This window comes from Heterocephalus glaber, unplaced genomic scaffold, assembly GCF_053883595.1.
Source record: "Heterocephalus glaber isolate CG9 unplaced genomic scaffold, H.glaber_assembly_v1.0 deba00001442, whole genome shotgun sequence".
NCBI lineage: Eukaryota > Metazoa > Chordata > Mammalia > Rodentia > Bathyergidae > Heterocephalus > Heterocephalus glaber.
Window position 1 is genome coordinate 20,246,536 of NW_028258296.1, and position 22,658 is coordinate 20,269,193.

The 22,658-nt window shown below is 39.3% G+C and overlaps 1 protein-coding gene across 3 annotated transcripts in view; it reads right to left on the minus strand.

Annotated features, from left to right (window-relative positions):
• Lpar3 (lysophosphatidic acid receptor 3) overlaps positions 1 to 11,082 on the minus strand; it is a 79,230-nt gene extending 68,148 nt beyond the window's left edge. Inside the window, exon 1 of one of the 3 annotated variants that reach the window (XM_004841361.4) lies at positions 10,958 to 11,082. The gene's annotated coding sequence lies outside the window, so the exon portion shown is untranslated. The other 2 variants (XM_087213005.1, XM_013071065.3) reach the window with 2 other exon arrangements.
• Positions 11,083 to 22,658: the final 11,576 nt, after the last annotated feature.

Consider the following 22,658-nt stretch of genomic DNA (forward strand, 5'->3'; position numbering starts at 1 on the left):
AACATTCCAGCCAGAATAATTAGGCAAGAGAAAGAAATAAAAGGTGTACAGATTGGAAAAGAAGATGTAAATTTACATCTGTTTGCAGATGGTGTGATCTTATATGTAAAAAATACCACAAACTCAAAAAAAGACGTCTCTTGGAACTAATACACTAGATCAGTAAAGGTGCAAGACACAAAAGGAACATGTGAGTCCACTTCATTTCTATACACTAACAATAAACAATCTAAAACAGAAACTAAGAAAGTGATTGTTAAATTTACAATAGCATCAAAAAAGAATAAAACATAAGACAGAAACTTAACCTAGGTTATAAAAGACTTTTACACTGAAAAATGTAAAACAGTAATGAAAAAAATTAAAGAAGACACAGATAAATGAAAAGCCACCTTATGTTCATGGACCAGGAGACTTAATATTGTTAAACTGTTCCACACTACCCAAAGTGATCTACAGATTTAATGTAATCCTTATCAAAATCCTAAAGGCAATTTTTACAGAAATATGAGAAAAAAATCCTAAAATTCATATGGAACCACATTGGGCTCTGAATAGCCAAAACAATCCTGAGAAAGAACAAAACTAGAGGCCTCAAACTTCCTAATCTCAAACTGTATTACAAAGCTACAATAATTACAATAGCGTGGACTGGCATAAATACAGATATATAGAGCAGTGCAGCAGAGTAGAGATCCCAGAAATAAACCCATCAATCCTATCTTCTACAAGAGTGCCAGGAATACACAATGGGGAAAAGGCACTCTCTTCACCAAATGGTTCTGGAAAGGCTGGATTCTCACTTGCAAAGGTGCATGGACTCTGGAATTGCATTGAAGCCTATTTGAAGCTTTGTTTACCAGAAAGTTAGCCTCCCTGAGCCTTAGTTTCCTCATCTCCAAAATGGGTGTAATAATACCTTCTTCCTAAGGCCACTGGGAAATTTAAATAAAATAGCCTCTGATACTTACTGCTAATTTGATTACAAATTATTATCAACAGGGCCTGGATAAAGTTATTTAACCTTTTTTAGCCTCAATATATGTTTTCTAAATGAAGATCTAACTTAGGTTACTGGGATGAAGAGAGTGACATAGCAAATGTAAAGTCCTTGTGACTCCTGGGTTAGTGGAGTTGGAATACACAGTGAGTTCCAGGGGGAGCTTGCTCCCAAAAGGTGGGAAAAGGGGCCCACAACAGAGCCCAAAAAGGAATCACTTTCTTCAGGCAGGGTGGGTCACCAAAATAACAACTCTGAAGCCAAAGCTTTCTCTACTCCCTGCTCAGTCACTAGTGGTATTTTCTTATTTCCACTGAAAACATTTAGTCCCAGATGAATATGTATAAACCAGCCCAGGCAGCTGGCTGAAAGCTGATGTTTAACATTCTAACTACAGATGCTTCCAGCTTGCAATGGTTGGATTTATGATTTTATGACTTTACAATGCTGCACAAATATACATTCAGTAGAAACCGCACTTTGAATTTTGAACCTGATCTCTTCCCAGGCTGGTGATGTGCAGTAGGATACTGTTTTGATGCTGGGTAATGGCAGTAGGGACAAATCCCTTTCAGCCATGTGATCATGATGGAAAACAACATGCTGTGCGGCTAAGCTAGGCGGTTCAGTAGATTAGGTGTACTAAATACATTTTAAACCTACAATATTTTCCACTAAGGATGGATTTATCAGGATGTAAGCCTATGGTAGGTCAAGGAGCATTTTTCCACTATGACACTTCCTCTAGACCACTCCAGGGAGACCTTAGAGTAGCCCATAGGGATACAGTCCAGTACTCCACCAAATAGCTTTCAAGGCGGAGGCCCATCTCTTTCCACATCTGATTCCACAGTGAGATGGGCAGTGCAGCGTCTCCGCCTCACAGGAACTGGGAGACAGATCCACTCTTATCTGCTTTCTGCCCCGGCCCAGGCACTTTTCACCACACTGATCATGGGAGCCTCCTCTTGGTAGTCAGTTCTCTACTTCCATGAGAAATGAAATGTGCACACCTGTTCTCCATATTGACAATAAAGTCTTTTGCCAATATTTACTGATGCTAGAAGACACATAATCTGATTGTAGTAAATGTCAATAAAAATTTGTAGGTGCACCTTTCTTAGAATTTTGTGACACAGATTCATGGGGGAAAAGTCCATATGATCAAAAGAAAACAGCAAAATAAAACTCTAAATACGTGAGAGAAAATAGCAATGATTAGTATATTTGCCTGTTTCAGAGAAAGCTCCAAAGTTGGTTTGTATCTAGCATAATGAAAATGTAAACTTTGCACTTTTTTTCTAAAATACTTTATTTTTCCATCAGCAAAACAGAGTGTACTAGTTGAACAAGACTACAGATTTCAATCCCCTGACTGGAAGAAATTAGGGTGGAAATAACCTGAGGAAGACTACTAACTACCTGGTAGCAATCAGTGGAAACTTAACCTTGCTGACTTTCCTCTTCATTTCCCCCATCAGATGTTCCTGGCCCTTGTTTTGCATATGTGCAGGGCTGCAGGCATGTAATGGAGAAGTTCCACTGGTCCTGGTAGAATGGATTCTTTCCAATCACTGATTCTTCTCCTCCTTATCCAGTTAACCCTTGCTTATTGTTCATGTTAAGCAAGACAAAGAGATGTACAAAGACATTTACATGAAATGCCTTCAGTAAGCTTGGAATCTAGAGCAGTGGATTTCCAGCCAGGACTAAGCCTCTCCCCCTCCCAGAAACACCTGGCATATGTAGAGGTATTTATACGAACCTCACAGCCGGGGTTGCTATTTGTATCTACTGAGTAGAAGCCAGGGATGCTGCCAAACATGCATAGGACAGCCCCCCACACAAAGAGTTACACAGTCTAAGATGTCAGAAGTGCCAAGGTTTTGGAATTCTTCCCTAGTGAGTGAGATGAGTCAGAAAGCCATACTCCAGGGGTAAGGGTGGTAGGAGCTGAAACAGAGATAAAAGTGAAGAGCTTTTAGATTGACGACATTTAAAGAGATGGATAATACTCATGTATGACAAGGGTGTAGTAAAAAAGGAACTTTCATAACATGTTGCTGAGAATGCAAACTGCTATTTTTGGGAAGGCAATTTGGCGATGTATATCCAAAGATATGAAGGTGCATACTATTCCTACCTTTGCTTTGCTCCTATTTCCATTTTCTTTTCTCTTCCTTTCCCTTTTCTTCTCTTCCCTCCCCAAACAGCACGGTCATCATGTGGCCAAGGATGCAATATGGTGACAGGCAGTGTGGGCAGTAGGTGAACACAGGCAGGGGCTGTGGTTGGGAGTCACACGAAGCAGTGAGCCAGAGGCACCAGAGGCGGATGAGGAAGCTGCCCAGAGACATGGGCTGGCAGTCGAGGCAGCCATGGAACTTGGGTGAAGAAGCGAGAAAGAGGAGGTGCCAAGGAGGAGCCGCAATGCCTTAATGGGAGTCAAGTTTCTAACTGCCTAAAAAGGTAGGTACCAATATAGAACAGAGAGATCTTTAAATGTTGGGTTGAAATTGGAACTTCTAGTATGAATGCAGGATTTTATAATTTATGGCCTACAACAGAAAAACTTTTAAATTTATATGTGTATATATATGTGTGCATGTGTATTTCCTAGCTCTGTCCTCTGAGAGACCTAGGAGCAATGACACCGCAGAAGCAATGGGGACATCAACCCTCCATATGTTGGTGTCTACATATCCTTCTCACGCTGTACACTGGATCTCTAAACTTATTCATTCTATAGCTGCAACTTTGTACCTCTTGACCTAGATCTTCCCGTTTCCCCCAACTCCCTTCCCTGCAATGTAAAACATGAGGAAAGTTGTTAATAATCTTGTATTGTATCCTGGTACTTTGTCAAGAGAATAGATTTTAGGTATTCATCACACACAAAAAAATAACTATAGCAGATGATGATATTAATTTGCTTCACTATAATCATTTCCCTATACACATGTACATCAAGGTGAATATATCAAAACAGCACATTGTTATATATACCCCTTAAATATATCCAATTCAAAAAAGAAAGAAAATACTACTCTACTAAAAGGGAGAGCGAGTTAAGTCAGTAAACACCCAAGATCAGCCTAAAACATTTTGTGATGCCAGAAAATAAAGAAATGCTCAATATACAACAGACATGTGTCAAAGGACACAGGAGCCAACTTCACAAAATTTCCACTGGCCCAATTGAGGACAATTTAAATACTGACAGTAAAGGATTTCAATGTGTTCAATGTGTATTCAAGGAATACAAAAGGAATCCATAAATATTTCCTCATAAAGAAAACATGAGAGTATAAGTTCTTTCTTATAATAAAATGTCAAGTAATACTATATGTGGAAGTAAAGAATCATCCTCTAGTAACCCTCCCAGATGTAGCTGATTTGGGCTTACCCAAATCACTGAAGGGTGAGTCCGTGGGTGTAGGTTTAAGGAGGAATAGGTCATTAGCATAATCTTACAATACTTTCTCTCAAACACCAATAAATTTCAAAAGATAAATGAGATAAGGTGAGAAGATATGACCGAACTAATGTAATGAGGTGATCAAGGTCAATATCTCAGTGGTGGGATGGGTTGGCATCATGTACCTTTTATTGCGAAGAGCAGAGTTTCGTTCCTGCAGTATTCCTGCCAACACTGTAAGATCTGAATCTGGTGCTGAGGAAACACCTGACAGATTCTGGTTTAGTAGCATTCTACAGGATGTAAGACCTGTACTCTGCAAAGACCTTAGGAATAGCGAAAGTTTGAGGAAATACTCCAGAAGAGACAGGACAACTAAATGCCACATAATTGTAGATCACACCAGGAATAAACATTTGAGGGATAATGATGAGATATGAATGGATTCTCTGGATTGGATGGTAGTTTTAGACCAACGTCTATTTCCTTATTTGATGGGTTACATGCTGTTATAGAGAATGAAATTGTACCTGCTTCAGAAAAAATTGCTGGAATGTTCAATGGTAGAATAGAAAAATACACTACCTGCAATATGCTCTCAAAGTATTCAGAATAAAGATGAATGATTATATATGATACATATTATATAAAAATTATAGATACTATACACATATGGTATATATTTTATATTGAAAGTGTAGACATATGGATATATATGATATACTTATTTTGAAATTTTATATATATATATATATATACACAGAGAGAGAGAGAGAGACATGGGGAAAGGGAAACAAATTGATATTTTGATTGTGATGTCACAGGAACATAAAAAATGATGATACAGTTGTCCCTTGGTATTACTGGGGGGGGTTGGAACTCCTATGGATTTTTCCAAAATTCATGTACATTCAAATTGTTATCACTTGGGGCCGGGGATTTAGCTCAGTGGTTCTGCCACCTGCCTCACAAGTGCAAGGATATGAGTTCAAACCCCGGTACCACAAAAAGCCCAAAAAGCAACAACAAAAAAGTCAGGCATGAAAAACATGTGAATGTAATTATTTGTATAGAGTACAAATTGTTATCACTTGGATGAACTGAAAATGTACTGAGTTATATAGAACAACAAGATCACATGCTTCTGTCTGATAAATTGGTATTATGGAGGCTTCAGATCATAATAAGAAGAAAACAAAAGATCCAAAATAACAAAAATCATTCATAGTGCTCTTAAGTGTTTCAGTGTGTTTTCATCTTTGTGACTGTTTATCTGCAGTGGAACCTACCCTGTTTGAAGTGCTGTGGATTCTAAGGCCAAATACATTTTATAAATGATTTTAGGACTAGATGCCATTTTGGATCACCTAAATCACAGCTCTTTAATGTCAACTCTTGGTAACTGAGCATTACCATGTAACTTGTCTGTCTACTGTTTTTAACTAGATTATAAGGTACCTCAGGCCAGGAATCTCTGTTTTGTGCTGGAATTTCAGTGTGTCTAATAAAAGTCCATGCACATTATAGGCACTCAATAAATTTTACTTAAATTGAAAAAAAACAAAAAACACCAAATTGTTATATAAGCGGCACAGTATTTGCCTATAACTCTATACATCCTCCTGTATACATTCAATCATCTCTATTTTATTTATAACAAATACCTAATAAAATGTAAATGCTATATAAATAGATAGAATCTATTTGTTAGGGAAAATAGAAATGAAAAGAGTCTATACATACTCAGTACAGACACATTTTTTTCCCTGAATGTTTTTGATCCATGGTTCATTGAATCTGTGATTGTGGAAACCACGGAGAGGGTTGGGGTTGACTATACTTATTTTCTTTTTATCAGACCCATATGATAGTGTTTGTACAGAGAAAGAGCCTCAAGTCAAAGGACTGACATTAAAAGTCCAGCAGGAGAGGAGGCAAATGATTTGCTGATGTTCTCCCAGTAGACTATAATTGATTTCTGGCTGCAATAATGAGTCGCTGCCAAGGTTCTGAGCCTTAACTGTGGATTTCTAGCTCTCCTTGGGAAGTGAATGCCTCTGACTAACTAACATGGTCTGAGGATGTCTGGGGAAAGTGCCAGAATTTCTATACAGGATGGGATCTGCAGCAACCTGGCTTAAAAGAGAGACCAGAGGTTTGCCTTAAAGCTTTATTTACAAAACAAGTACACTGCTTTTTATTCATACTGCTTTATTTGCTTGAAGGCCTTTGGGTGATTGGTGCATTTATGCCTGAGGTGGGGCAGGGGGTGGCTAATGTGTTCTCCAATCCAGCCCTGCCATCTACCAAGCCATTCCTTGATAACACCACAAATCCACATATGGCTGAGTCAAGGTCAGGGCTAACAGAACCACCAGCTGAATCTCCAGGGAACAAGGAATACTTAGGCCTATCCTAGGAGTAATTAGTGGGCCTGACTGACATTCTCAGGAATGGCTGGGCCAGGCAGTACTGGGAGGGTTGTTTTTCAGAGTGACATTGAGTCTGGCCCAAACTAAGGTGTAGGAATGATTCACATATGAAGAGAGACAGGGTTCGTGGGTGTGAGGCGGTGTCAGGGGTCACATGTAGTGACTGTAGGTGGACGAGACAGCATCTTAGGAGTCGGGGGGCTGCAGAGGTCATCCAGGAAGGGAAGAAGAGGACACAGGCCTGGGGGATGGCGAAAAGGCAGATGAGCATAAAGTCGGGATGGTGGACCCTTTCTCTTAGTGGCGACTACTTTCCTGGCTCCCAGCCAGGCTGAGCCTCACACATCTTTCACACTGGATGAAATAATTTGTTAAATTGTCTCAGGCAGGGACCATCTGGAGTCATGGTATTACTCTGTAGAGACCCATATTAGCAAGAATGCACTGGAGAAGAAGCGTGGTGTAGGTGCACCCCAATTCAATGTCCAATGATTGCCATTGCCACTGTTTGCTCTTTGTTTTTCCCTGCTAAGGCCTGAGGTGAGCCGACCGTAAAGTACTAGTAATTTTAAAAAGGAGTTAAAGCTTCTTTAGAACTTTGTCCCATACCTTCGATTGTATCCTGGTAGGTAATCTCAGTTCCAGAATTAATCTTCCTTGCAAATTCCCCACAGAGCAGTTTCTCAACCTCTCGTTACAATTTCCTCCTAGAAGTCTAGCATGACTTCAGAGAACAGGAGAAAGGGATATGAATGAACTGCAGCAATGGCCACTTGGCAACAAGACACCCCCATGTAGCCCCCATGTAGCCAGTGCTGAGTGAGCCTGCCTGGAATATCCTACATCTGGATGTCCTGCCTCTTTAAGTCTACTATTTATATGACCTTTCATATACCGGGCTTAAGGAGACCCACTGAAAACCCATACAGATAGGCAGAAAAGGAATTATGATCTCCACTGTAAATGATGAAACTGATTCAAGGATAGCAAGTAATATATTCAAGGTCACAAAAGGTCACAAAAGTAGAGCTGAGATTAAAACCCAGACTCCTATAGTTCATTCAAACTCGTCATTTGCAAAAGCAGAAGCTCAGTGTCTATGCAGACAGCTCCACAACCTCACCACCTTCCCATCCGCAGCAGGATGCAGTTTCAGGGGACTCCATCTACATACAAAATCCAGGACAAGAGACAAAGGATCATCGAGGCCCAAAAGGAGGCTCCGTTCCTGCAGGAGGAGTGGAGCGAGGGAGAAGCACAAGGCCCATGGTCAGAAAAAAAGACAGCACATAAGAAAAGCATGCACAGCATCTATAAATCACCCAGAGTGTGAGAATCTATCTTGATACATTCATCACTGGAACAACATACATTTGCACCCATGTTTACATAAATGTCAAGACTTCAATGTTTATTGAAGAGAAAGAGAGCAGCCCCTTTTTAAGAAGTACTTCCTGCATATCAGAGAATCTTAAATTCTTTCTCTTTTAATCTTGGGAGGTAGATATAATTTTCCATTTTTTTTTTTTTTAACAGATGATGAAATTAAGGTTTAGTGAGGTGAAACAATGTGTCCAAGGTCACAAAGCCTGGCTGGAACAAAGGCTAAAGGCTAGTCTGACTGCAAAGCCTTGCTCTTCCCTTTATCCCACATTAATAATGCCTTGGGCCTCATCTCTGTCATTTAAAAGCTTACAGTCAGACTTAACCACTCTGTTGGGTATAATCACAGGCCTGAAAGCATTTGAACTAATGCATACTCCAAGGAGAATGCTAATGGGTAATTTGAGTTATAGTAATTCCCACTCAAGTTATAGTGATTCCCCTTGCCCCAGCCCAAAGAAATAAGAGGTTAGGTTTAGTTATGGTAGATTGCTGCTCCTCAGCAAGAAGCTGGGAAACTTGGAGGAGAAGCAGCCAGTCATTGGCATGTGTGTGTTCAACTGACTTTGAGAGTTTGTGCCTCAGTTGCTACCTGGCTACAATCCTTTGTATCCACTGTGTGTCTTTGAAAACTGAGACAGCAGTTAACTTGTAGCATCTCCAATAGGTTCTGATGAGAATTCATGAAAAACAATCATATATTTTTGTGTTTTCATTTCAGTCTTCATTCACAGAAAACATGCAGTTCTGTTCTATCAAACATCTTGTGAAACAACCAGATACCCAAAATAGATCCGATCTGATATGGTCTTGTAGCTGATGAATGCATTGGTCTGATTTAGAAAAGAGGTGTTTCGTGTGATTAAATCAAAGCCTCAAAGTTTTGAATTCTGAAGAAGAAAAAAAAGAAATAAGAAAAATGTCCCAAATTTATCTATTTTACTCATTACATAGCAGTGACAATTAATACAAGTGTTGTCCAGATGGTTAGATGTCTAGGACCCTATATGATACCAAGTCCATGGTCTCAAGGCACAAGAGAGAGCTCTGAAGCGTTATCTCAAGTACACAACCATCACTGGAAGAATTTGCTTGCTGGACTATTTACAATGTCTCAGTTTGTTCAGACAAGCATGGCATTATTAGTAGAACCAAAATTGTGTGTTTCTAACTGTTTCATTTCTGGACAAGAAAGAAAAAGAAGAAAATTCTACTGACTGACTCCGACCACCACACAAAGTTGGATTCAATGTCTCAAGGGAAGCAGAATTAGAAACTACTGATAGAAAGTTCCTAGAAAATACAAGGACTTTCCTTAGCAATACAAAAGCTCCTGCGTTAATGAAATGTAATAATGCATCCATGAAATGGTCGTCTATTTGCAAAGAAAAGACTGTGACTGATGTTCACTTTACAGTAGTCTCCTACTCAGAAAAGACAAGCAGGAACCCTCAGAAGCCAAATGGCCCTTTCCTTCTGAAGTGACATTCCAAGTCCAGGTAATGAGAAGGGAGAAAAGTGTTACAATGACAACGGCAACTTTGTGGGAAACATTCCGTGAAAATTATTCAATTTAAAAACCGATCTACAAATGCTTTTGAGGGTCGTTTTAATGATTACCTTAATAAGAGCAAATTGCTTCCAATATTCACAGTCACTCACTCTTCGAGTTACATGCTTGAGAAATTTCTAAGCAAGTTTGGGTAGTTGCAACTTGCTGAGGAAAAGCTATAAAGCAGCATTACTGCAAAACAAAGCACTCTTGTCTGCCAGTAGCCAGGGGGACCGCGCGGACTTTCACTTACTCATTCACCACAACTCTGAGACCCTTAAAAGTTTCTTTAGATGCCTTCAGGCTGTTTTCAACGGACACACCATCCTACCGTACAGTGAGTAACTGGGGGCAGAAAAATGTGATCCCCCCCCCCCGAGGTTCTAAGAGAGAACCAACCTGGGTTTCCTCATCACCCACGGCCCCAGAGCCAGTCTGGAGAAGACACCTATGCCCAGCCCATAGCCCACAGCCCGCAGCCCACAGGGTAGAGGACACAGCGCCGAGTTTGCATCGCGATTGCTTTTTGCTCCTGGAGAGAAGAAAATGGAACTCCGCAAGATGTGCCACACACACGCCAGAAAAATACTGCCCAGGAGTCTAACGAGGGTCTAGTGCCCGGGCTGCAAGCCAGGCAGCTCCAAAAAGCCTCGGCCTGGCACGACAGCAGTCTCTGCGCCCGGGGTCCCCGCGAGCGCCGCCGGCCAGGACTTGGGGACCCTCCCAGCGTCGGAACCTCACTCACCGCTCACGCTCACCCGCGCCCCGCGCCCGGGAGCCGGAGTCTCCGCGGCTGCCGCATGCCCTCGGGCCGAGAGCGCAGGGGGCGGCGGAGCACCTGACTCCCACCGGGCGCCTTGGAGCGGCGAGGACTCCAGGGGCGGCGGGCGGCCGGCGCCTCCTCCCCAGCGGCAGCCGAGACGCACAGGAGCCCGAGGAAAGTTCGGCCGAGCGTGGGAGGGAGGGGATGGAGGGACCCGGCCCGCCCCGCCCCGCCCCGAGGGTGAGTCCGGGGTTCCCACCAGAGAGCGCCCCCCACCGGCCAGGACACGCGCGAGCGCGCGCAACCAGGGGCGCCCGCTCTGCTGCGGTCCTGGGACCGCGTTCCCAGCAGGGCGGCCTCCGGAGGTGAGGAGGGGCTCCCAGTGAAGACAGCCCCGGCCAAGCCGTACCTTGGAGGGAAGCTCCGGGTTGAATCGCAGTCCCTCTGTCCCGTGTCCTGACGGGACAGATTTGATCTAAGTGGCGTCGGGGGAGCAGCCACACCTACCACCTGTGGAAGGCAGGCCCACTGCCAGCTCTAAAATTCGAGCTCCAACTACCAGAGGCCAAGGAGGTTCATGTACATCTGGCCTGGGGCCATCCAAGAGCGCCCCCACTTCCTTCTTTTTAAGTTGAAACAGGATACAAAGCATATTTATGCTTCTTGTGAGAAGCTTCTTGACCTCCTGAGGTAAATAGTCTTGGACAAATTGTTTCTCAAAACTGACCCACCTTTGGCAAAGAAAAAAGATGCAAAGTAAAGCAAGTGCCATAAAGGCTTTGTTCTCTCTGGACTCCACAAAACAAACTAGAGGTCACAAAATAGAGGCTTAAAGTTGGGCCTTTCTGGTAACTCATAAGAAGGAAATAAGAGATGAAAAGTCCTTCCCATTCATGCCCCAAATCCAGAAAATCCTAAAAACATATGTCCAGGCGTCTTCCTGTATACATTTGCCGTTCATTCATTCATTCATTCATTCATTGGGCATTCAGCATTGACAATGAGCCCTTCTGTGTGTCACCTGGAAATCACATCGTAGGAAATAACCTGCAGACAATTGCCCTACATCATCACAGAGACTCTGCCACCTCTGACGATAATATTTTAATAACATTATATTCGTTTCTCAGTGAATCTCACTCCATAGGCCATGATGGCCCTAGGGATATTGCTAAATTCCCGGGGATACCACTAAATTTTAATCAGCATGTGCAAATAGTTGCTGCTTCATTGACTATTACTATGGTGTCTTACAGATGAACTATATGGAGAAAGCTACAATTTGCAAAGCCAATGCTAAAGAAAGATCATATGCTTAGCAGAGCAAAAAGAATCCTTTCACGTGATATGTGAGAAGGGGATCAGGGAATAAACAGTCCTACTCAAACATCACGGTGCTGAAGGACCAGCTGGGAAACACAAGAATTCTCAGTCACCAGCCCTTAGCCAATACTTGACTCAATAAATATGTAGTATGTAGAGTACTTGGAATTGTAAACATCACTAAGAGCCTTCTTCTGGTGGGAAAAGCTGCTCCAAGGGACAGTTATTAACAAAGGCACGTTGGAAACACGTTATTTTGTAATTTGGGAACTTCCTAAATTTGAGCATTGCAAAGAAGGACGGGGACCCTGAAGAGACCAGTGCGATAAGCTTTAACAGATGAACCTAATAAAATAGAAAGAAGTGGGTATGGTGAGCTGTGTGGCAGAAGAAAAAACACATTCTAGCTACAACATGATTTTTAATAAATATAGGTTAGTGTGAGGGAAAAGACAAGAAGTGACAAAGAAAAATGGGAGAAACAATAAAGACCTAGGGACAAGAGCAGGGTTAAAAAGCAAAGGACAACTAAAAAGAAAGATGTAGCCTTGGAAAGCTAACTTTTAGGATGAAGCTCAGGAATTATCCACCAAACCTTTTGTGAGTCCCTGTTGGATCTGTGATGTCTCATTCTCTACCAAAATGTTTTCATTAAAACTAACATCAAAGCCAGGTGTGGTGGTGCATGCCTTAATTCCAGCACTGGGGAGCTGAGGCAGGAGGATCACTGCCAGCCTAGGCTACACGGTGAGTTCAAGGCCAGATTAAACCATATAGCAAGACTTTGTCTCAAAAAAAACCAACAACAAAAAATTAACATCAAGTTTGCGGGAAGCCTGGTGATCTCTATTGTGCCATAGAAGTCTCTGGCTGGAAAGTCATTCAAAACGTTTTCAACAGACACTTGCTGTTCAACTTCCTTGTATTTTTGTGTTCCTATAGACACAAAGATTTATAACATTGTTCCTATAAAGGGATGAGGACATTGCACAGTGCTTGATAGAACAGAAATGCAATGGCTGAAGGAATGGTGGCCTTGGAGAACATGTACCAGACAGCATTTACAAGGCAGGCATAAATGTTCCAAGACAAATAAAATTCAAAACCATTTGCCTCCTGCCACAGTGCAAAACAATCTGACACTCAGGCAAGACTTTGTCCTGTCTGGATTTGCAGGAAAGGCCCGTATTCCTCTGTCGCTGACTCAGCTTGGACCACGTATTTGCATCCTTTGGAGAGTATCTGAATTGAGGCTCCATTGAACTTTACTCATTTGTACTCACGAGTGATGAGGGTGCCCAAGCAGGTGAGCAGTGGGAGAACGTGGAAGGGCCCACGCAGACCTGAGGAATGTAGAGTACCTGGGATCACAGCTAGCTAGAAGGTTCCCAAGAAAAATTGAGCAAATAATTGACTATGTAGAAACCAAAGGAAACCAGGAGAGAGGATATAAACAAGGTAGATGACCCTAGGTAGTATCTCTCCACTGAATGGAACTTAAGTATAAAGCAATAGAAATTTTTTTTAAAAATCCTAATCAACATAAATTCATTTAGATTGAGCAAACCATTCTCACATAAATTATGGAAGACCTTTACACATGAAGTAAAAATACTTCTCAGATATTCGTCATATTTTTATGCTTCAGAAAAGAGCTACCAATTTCGAAAATAAGTCACAAGGAGAATCTTGTTCAAGCAGATGTGAAAATACATCATAAAACCATAGTACGTAGTCTAAATTTGTTCCTGTTATCCACACATAGCTCACATGCAAACGTATATGTTTGATTGCTAAATTATATAGTTACCTCAATTAATAGTTAAAACAATATGACCCTGGAATAAGAATAGAGGTACAAAGTATTGAAGTATTGGATGAGAATAGCTACCCCATATACAGACCTTAGTAAATATAAAAATATTTGTATTTGAAAAGTTGACATCTTAAACTACTAGGAAAGGTATGGCTTAGTCAATGGTATTGGTACAGGTCATTGACTTTTGTGGGAAAAAAAATTAGGTTAGATTCTCACCAAGACAATTTTATTACGCATTAAAGAATTAATTTGTCTAACAGAGTGATAACTGAAATAATTAGAAGAAAGTAAAGATTAATACTTATTTTAAATTTAGGGAGAACTTTTTAAACATAAGAACAAGTGAAGAAATCCGAGAAAAATATTGACTACCTGCAAACAGATGTATCTGTACATAATAAAAATAATACCATAAAATTAAATTAAAATCACACTAAAACCTAAGCCAGAAAACTATTTGGAACATATGATAGATGAAAGATTAACACCCTTTCTAAATTGCTTATCGGAAGGCATGTAGAGAACTCCTAATAGATAAAAGATTAACATCAGAACAGAAAAATTAACCAAGTATTTGAACAATTGCCAGAAGAAGAAATACAAGTGACCAAGAATATATGAAAATAAATTTCATCGGGTCAAACAATGAAAGAAGTATAAATCAAAGTGAGATACTGCTTATCACCCTCAAACTGGCAAAGGTCTTTCATTACAGATTCCCAATATGGAGTGTGGTATAAAGGAAATGGATTACTTCATGCGCTGCTGGTAGGAGGAAAAATCAGTAAAACTTTTCTGGCAGACAATTTGCAAATTAATATATTCCATTCCTTTTCAGGGGTAAAAATTTTTTTGAGATGTGCTTCGTGATTTCTGTCAAACAGGCAACAGATATGACTTAGTTGTCATTGCCTGTCCAGTACACCAAATTTTAAGAATGTCAGTGGTTAGAAACAAATCCTGGAGCAATAAAGGAACATATTTAAAAAAAAAAAATATGTGCCATCACAGCGTTACTAATGACACTAAGACCATGGACCACACAGAATGGTAAAGGGACTCAGAAAAACGGGGAAATTTAGGACTGAGTACCTTAACCATGATTTTTGTTCTTTCTCTACAGCTAGACATGAATAGAATATAAGAATATAGAATATAAGAATATAAGCCAATTTTATATTTAAGAAACTCCAAAAAGCTCTTTCAATAATTATAAAATAAATGTTATAAGTGATAAGAAAACATTATGTTTAAGTGGAATCATTTGATTCTTACATAACTCCATAAAAAGCATAAAGTAATAATTGTGCATCTTAGAATTTATTAGGTCTTGTATATGAGAAACAATAATATATCAGGAATCCTAACAATGTTCACACCATTTGACTCAGTAATTTCACATGTGGGAAGTTATCCTAAAGACACCATTACAGGCACACAAAGACTTTATTGCAAATGTAAACATTTCAGTATTGTTATATAGTTTAAATGTTAAAAACAACATAAAAGTCTAATAGGAAATTGATCACATAAATACGTCCATGGGATAGAACATTGTCCAGCCATAACAAACATGTATCAAAGAATATATAATGGCACAAGAACATACTCCTCACTTCATTATTAATATTTTTATAAAAAGCAGAATATAAAACTGTATGATAAATTTTCTTTTCTTTTTCTTTTTTTTGGTACCAGAGATTGAACTCGGGTCCTTGCCCTTGCAGGGCAGGTGGCAGAACCACTGAGCTAAATCCCCAGCCCCTGTTTTCTGAGTTTTAAAGGATGTGTTTGTATGCAAGAAAAAAATACTGCAAATAAATATTCCTTATGTTGTGTTATTATCTGGGTGAGGTGGGATTATATGTAGTTTGTCCATAGTTGTCTACATTTTCAAAATGTTCTGTAATGAGTATGCATAATATTTATAACCCAATTTGTAAAATGATATTTTAAATGGTAAATTCCTATAAGTAAATATAGCCATGGCTTTCAAACTCAAATAATTATAGATAAGAAAAATGCAAACAGCTTAATGGAGCTATAAGGATTTATTAACTTTTAAATGGTCCAAGAAACCAGCCACTAAACTGAGCTTCCTGTTTATTCACTTTCAAGTGTGTTCACTTGCATCCTGATGTAGCATACCTGTAAGCTTGCCTACTACTCTGCCACAAACAAACATAATCCTCAAAGGAAAGATTCCAAGCAGAAAAGAGGAAGCTGGCATTATATATCCTTGACACATTTTTCTTTTTTCTTTTGTATTAAACTCTTTTATTGGTACATTGTAGGTATACAACACAATTACATTTCTCATTGGGAATTGTACCTTTACATAATGCATCTTGGTTCTTATTTTTTCCCCATTCCTAGACCTCCCTTCACCCCCTCCACCCTTCCCTATTTACAAAGACTTTATTTCCATTTTTTCCATTTCTCATCATTTTTCCTTTCCCTTCTTTCCTTTCCCCTGCCCCTCCCACTACCCCTACACCTTTGGACCTTTTCTTCCTATTTTACATTATTGATTATTCATTCTAATCATTGGTACATTTTAGGTATACAATATAATGACATTCATCATTGGAAATTTGCACCTTTACATAGTCTCTCTTGGTTCTTATTTTTCACCCTTGCCCAGCCCTCCCGTCAACCCTTCCATTCCTCCCTATTTAAAAAGATTTTCTTCCTATTTTTCCATTTTCTCATATTAATCCCATTCCCTTCTATCCTTTCCCCTAGCCCTCCCACGTCCTTCCTCTTTGCCCCTTTTCTTCCTATTTCACATTACCTATTATACATTTAGTCCTTATTTACACTTTCAGTTTCTCACACCAGAGAAACTATTTGGTATTTATACATGTGTGTCCTATTTATTTCACTTAAGAGTATTGCCTCAATGTGCATCCACTTAGCTATAAATGTCTCTAATTTCTCATTTTTTATGGCTGAGTAGTACTCCATTTTATTAAAAAACCACATTTCCTTTATCCAGTCTCCAGTTGATGGGCATTTGGGCTGTTTCCAAGTTTTAGCTATCACAAACTGTGCTGCTATGAACATGGGCACACATATATCACTGTGGTATGATTCTTTTAATTCTTTGGGGAAGATCCCCAGCAGTGGAATAGCGGGGTCAAATGGGACTTCCAGTCCTAGTTCTTTGAGGTATCTCCATACTGATTTCCACAGTGCTTGCGCCAGTCTACACTCCCACCAGCAGTGGAACAGGGTTCCTCTTTCCCCACAGCCCTGCCAGCATTTGTTATTGGTGGATTTCATGATAGCAGCCATTCTTTCTGGAGTGAAGTGGAATCTCAGCATTGTTTTCATTTGCATCTCTCAAATGACCAGTGATGTTGAACATTTTTTCATGTATTTATTTGCTATTTCTACTTCTTTGTCTGAGAAATGTCTGACGGACATCCCCTGCTCCTGGGTAGGAAGGATTAATATAGTGAAAATGGCCATACTTCCAAAACTGCTATATAGATTTAATGCAATTCCAACTGAGATCCCAGCAGCATACTTCATAGACCTTGAGAAAATAATCCAAAAACTCATTTGGAACAAGAAGAGACCCAGAATAGCAAAAGCAATTCTAGGTAACAGAGACATGGCAGGGGCTATCACAATCCCCAACCTGAAACTCTACTACAAAGCTACTGTGATAAAAACAGCATGGTACTGGCAAAGAAACAGACTTGAGGACCAGTGGAACAGATTAGAAGATGCAGAAACAATGCCAGACACTCTCAGCCATTTCATCTTTGACAAAGGAGCCAAACACCCTCACTGGAGGAAAGATAGCCTCTTTAATAAATGGTACTGGAAAAATTGGGCTTCAACTTGCCGAAGATTAAAACTAGACCTGTATCTCTCGCCATGCACTAAACTAAAATCAAAATGGATTAAAGATCTAAATATTAAAATGGAAACTCTGAACCATTTGGAACAGAGGTTAGGTGGAACCCTTGAAGACATTGGTGTAGGAAAAGATTTTATGAACAAAACCTCAGTTGCCCGTGAACTAGCACAAACAATCAACAAATGGGATCTCTTCTTATTAAAAGGCTTCTGCATAGCAAGAGAAACCACCAGCAGTGTGAAGAGACAACCCACAATGTGGGAAAAAATCTTCACCTGCTCTTCCTCAGACAAAGGTCTACTATCTCGAATCTATAAAGAACTTAAAAAGATCAGACCTCCCAAATTTAAAGACCCAATCCAAAAATGGGCACCTTGACACATTTTTCACCGTGAGCCTTGGAGATCATGGGATGGGAAATAACAATCCACAGCCACCTAGGTAAGCGTGCTTTAGAAACTCACTCAGGATAACAGTCTTGAGTCCTCCAACAGGCTTTAGTTTAGCAACTAGCTCGCTACTTTCATACTGAGAGGAGCTTCCATCCAGAGATGATAACTGAGATTTTCTCTGATTCCCATCTTCTGTCAGCCCTGTGACTCCTCAGCCCCCAAGCCAAGAGCATTTGTTGTTTCTGGAAGCACCCATCAAGGGAGGACACAAAGCAGAAAAACAAACAACAAATCTTTAAAAGAAAAAAAAATGGAAAAAACAAAGTCAATTCTCAGCTGCAGGCTCCTAAATAGGTTTTCTTAAACTTGTAGTGGAGAAAATCATCTTAAACACCAATGTTTATGGTTTGCAAAAATGAGTTATCTAAAGTTTCAAAAGGCTAAGCACAGAAAGAAGGTAAACATGAACTTCCTATCCGTAAACAATCCAGGAGAAGAGAAGAGATTCAGAACCAGGACCCCCTCCCTGGAGCCCAGATAGGGTTTCCTGACCTGGGCAGGAGAATTTGGGTTGGAGAAGAAACAATACTGGAAGCCCTGGGCCTGTGGGTTCTCACACCACAACACTCCTCAGGTTAAGTTATTAGAGAAACTTAGATCCTCCCTTAAGTTTAGGAATGCAGAATAAGGTGGTAAATTGTGTTTTATTTTAGGTGTTTTTTCAATTTTTTATTAGTACATGTTTGTAGTACAATGCTTACATTCCTAGTGGGGAATTGGCACATATATTACACATCTTGATTCTGTTTCTGCACCCCTTTCTCCTCTCCCCCTCCCTTCCTCCACCTCTTGGTCTCTTTCCCTTTTGCAAAAGAACTATCCCCTTATTTTCTATCATCTATATTTTATTGTGGTCTTTATTTGTATCTTGGGTTCCTCATATAAGAGAAATCATGCAATATTTAAGCTTGTGTGTCTGATTTATTTTACTTAATATTATGGTCTCAAAGTCATTTTTCCTACAAATGACCCAAGTTTATCCTTTTTACACCAAAGCAGTACTCCATTGTGTAAAAATATCACATTTTTTATCCATTCATCTGTTGATGGAGACTTCCAAGATTTATCTGTTATGAATTGTGCTGCTATAAATGTTGGCATGTTGCAATTTAAAATAAAATCTGTGATATTCTAGGAGAGAATCAAACTCCTCTGGACATTGATGTCAAATTATCCATTTGACTTGCTTTGGCCAATAATGTGTGAGGTTACCAAACCAGCACTAGGTTCACTTTATTCTCTTTTTCCTCTGCCTGACAACAGCAATATCAGCTCCATCATCTGAGCTTCAGGAATGAAGAGGGTATGCAATAGCACCAGGGCTGACTGAGGAAAGCTAAGCAACTGAGAAATAAACCTTTCACTTCTAAGCCATTGAGATCGGAGCAGCATTCACCACTAAAGCAAAACCTAGCCTACCCTGACTAATACAAATGCAGAGTACTGTGCCCTGCTTTCCATCGGCAACTTGGCTAGGAAATGTTCATGCTTGCATGCTTCATGTCGCAGTGATGTGGGAGCAGCAATGGTGAAGAAGTAACATCACATGGCCAGACCCAGGAGGAACCAAACCCACTCTCTGAGTTTTCTGTGGACTCCAGAGTGATGTAGAGCAGCAATAAAATCAGTTCTTGTTGAAAAAAGCATAAAGGAGAATATCTGCAGTAGGTGCAGGAGGCATAGAGGCAGCACCCAAAGATTAGGAGGGAGATAAAGAGCCAGATGTTCATTGCCCACTCACTCCGCCCTAACAGCTGGACATGACTGAGTGGCTTAAGTTTAAGCACAAATTTAAAGTGACTAAGACTACTCAATGTGCCTGAGTTTGCCTGGAAAGTGATAAGAGACAGGCAAATCAAGATAGAACTGAAGTCCACTTTTACAAAAACTAGTTATGTTTGCCTGCCTAAGCTGCAGCATGAGGAATGTATACATATCACAGCAAGGTACTTTAAGAAAGCAGCATCAGGCTTACATATACTCAACAAATGTGTGGTGCTGAGCGCCCACTCCGGCAAAGCTGAAGCAACATGCGGACAATGATAACACCTTACATAAGAGGGTGACTTCTCCCAAACCTAGTGCTCAGGCTATGACTTGATGTTTGCCTCGCCTGAGGCAGCCAGCAAGAACCTGCTACTAGCAACACATTCAGCTGTACAAATATTTATTCTGGTAAACCTGAAAAGGAAAAAAGAAATAGTTGTAAATAAATCCTGCTAGAATTTTCTCCATTCTATGTACTAAACATTTTTCCTTGTTTTTCTAAAGAAAGCTGTAACATGATACTAATATTCTCATCTCCAGGATTGATTTTTCTCAATTGAATTTGATGGATGCCGGCCAGATTAATATTTAATGTTTTTGTGTAATGTGAATAATAACACAGTAGACTAAGACACAAATGTACTATTAAAAAAGTGCTGTTAACTTCCAAGTCCATTTAAAACAGAGTTCATTTTAATTGGAAGATGAAGAGCTAAGCCATTCTCAGTGTTCTTAATGTAATAAAGTTTGAAATAAAAATAAAATACGATTCTGTGATATTATGAAAGAAGCACATTGTAATAATTACTTCAATTGATTTTATACTTGGATTTGCAATCATTAGTATTTCATTTACCAAAAACACATCATTATAAATTATCTTGCCATAACAGAAGATTTTCTAGACAGCTCAAATCGTAATTTTATTTTAATAATTTGGACATGGCTTACTTTGATTATGTCCCATAGTAGAGGAAAAGAACAATGAGGGAAAAAAGTACAAAAATTAGTAAGAAGAATAATCACCTATACGTGTAGGAAAAAATAAATAAGTAAAAAGTTGTAAAAATAAAAAAGGTTAAAATAAGGCATGTTATAGGGCTTTATTATAGACGGTTGCATTAATTAAAGTACCTATGATTTCTAAGACTCATTTCCAAGTTCAAAAACTTTATTACTCTCTACATATTTACTGGCTAAATAACTGGCCAATTTCACTCCGTTTCTATAACCATAGAGTAGTAGTACCTACTTCCAAATGCAGTGATAATTAAAAAGAGATGGTATACTACAATTTTTAAAATAAGTTTATTACTAGACAAAAGTGTTATTTCATGATAATAAAAAGATCAACACATCAAATAATAAACCTTCAAAATATATGATATAAAAATTAATGTAACTAAGTGGAAAAATAAATATATAATCTCCAATCGTGATTGGAAATTTTAACGCTTTTCGGTAATTGATAGGCCAGGCAGGCAAAAAACATAAGGTTATAAAATATTTGAATAATACTATCAACCAATTTGACCTAATTGGCATTTATGAAACATAACCATCAATTATAAAACACATATGTTTTTAAGTAGTTATGCAACATTTACCCAAATAGGCCATATTCTGAATCACAAATTAAGTTTCAATAAATCAAAGAGAATTAAACTTGTCCTCTGGCCAAAATGTCAGCAAATTAGAAACCAATATCAAAAACAAAAATCTAGAAAGTCCCCAAACATTTGGAAGTCAAGCAACACACACCTAAATAACCCATGAATCAACAAAGAAATCACAAGAGAATTTAGAAATATTATCAACTGAATAATAATGAAAACACTACCCATCAAAATTTATGGGCTACAGCCAAAGCTGTATTTAAAAGCATTTTTATAGCATTAAATACCTATACTAGAAATAAAATTTAAAATCAATCATCTAAGATGGATGTGATGGTTTATACCTGTAATCCCAGCATTCTGGGAAGCTGAAGCAGGAATTTGGGCCCAGGTTGGGCAACTTAACAAGACCCTGTTTCAAAATTTAAGAAAGAATAAAGATAGGGAGACTGAGCTACAATGTGAAGACCTTGAGTTCGATCTCTAACACCACAGGGAAAAAAATCAATTATCTGAAATTATGACCTTAAGAACTTAGAAAAAAATAAGAGAAAAATAAACTCAAAATAAGTAGAAAAAGGAAACCATAAAAACAAAAGTGGAAAGCAACAGAATAGAAAACAAACAACAAAGAAAATTAGAACTAATAGAAATCAAAAGCTTTTTGGTGGAGAAGACTAAAATTGATATGACCATAGTAGATTTGCGCATTAGCCTTCTGTTGCCATAACAGAGTAAATGAGAAAATTAACTTAAAGGAGGAAAGATTTATTTTGGCTCATGGTTTCAGAGGTGCCAGTCCATGGTTACTTGGCTCCATGACTTCCAGGCCTGTGGTGAGGCAAATCTTTGTGGTGGGAACATGTGGTGAAGCAAAATGGCTCAGCTCATGGTGGACAGGAGGCAGAGAGAGGGAAAGAAACTGAGAGGAGGGGCCAAGAATCAGGTACAGTCCCCAAGTTCACACCCCCATGACTCGCGTCCTTCAAATGACCCCACTTCCTAAATTTCATTACCTCAATTTATGAACTCATCAATAGATTAACCCACTGATGCAGTTAGAGCCCTCATGATCCAATCACCTTACAATAGCTCCACCTCTGATCATGAGACTTTTGGATTATATTTCAGATTCAAACCGTAATAGTCAAGAAAGGAAGCAAAAAACACAGATGTCCAGATTAAGAATGAAAAAGGGACATCACTAAATCCCACACATATCAAAAAGGTAATAAAATAATTTTAGAACACTTTATGGTCAT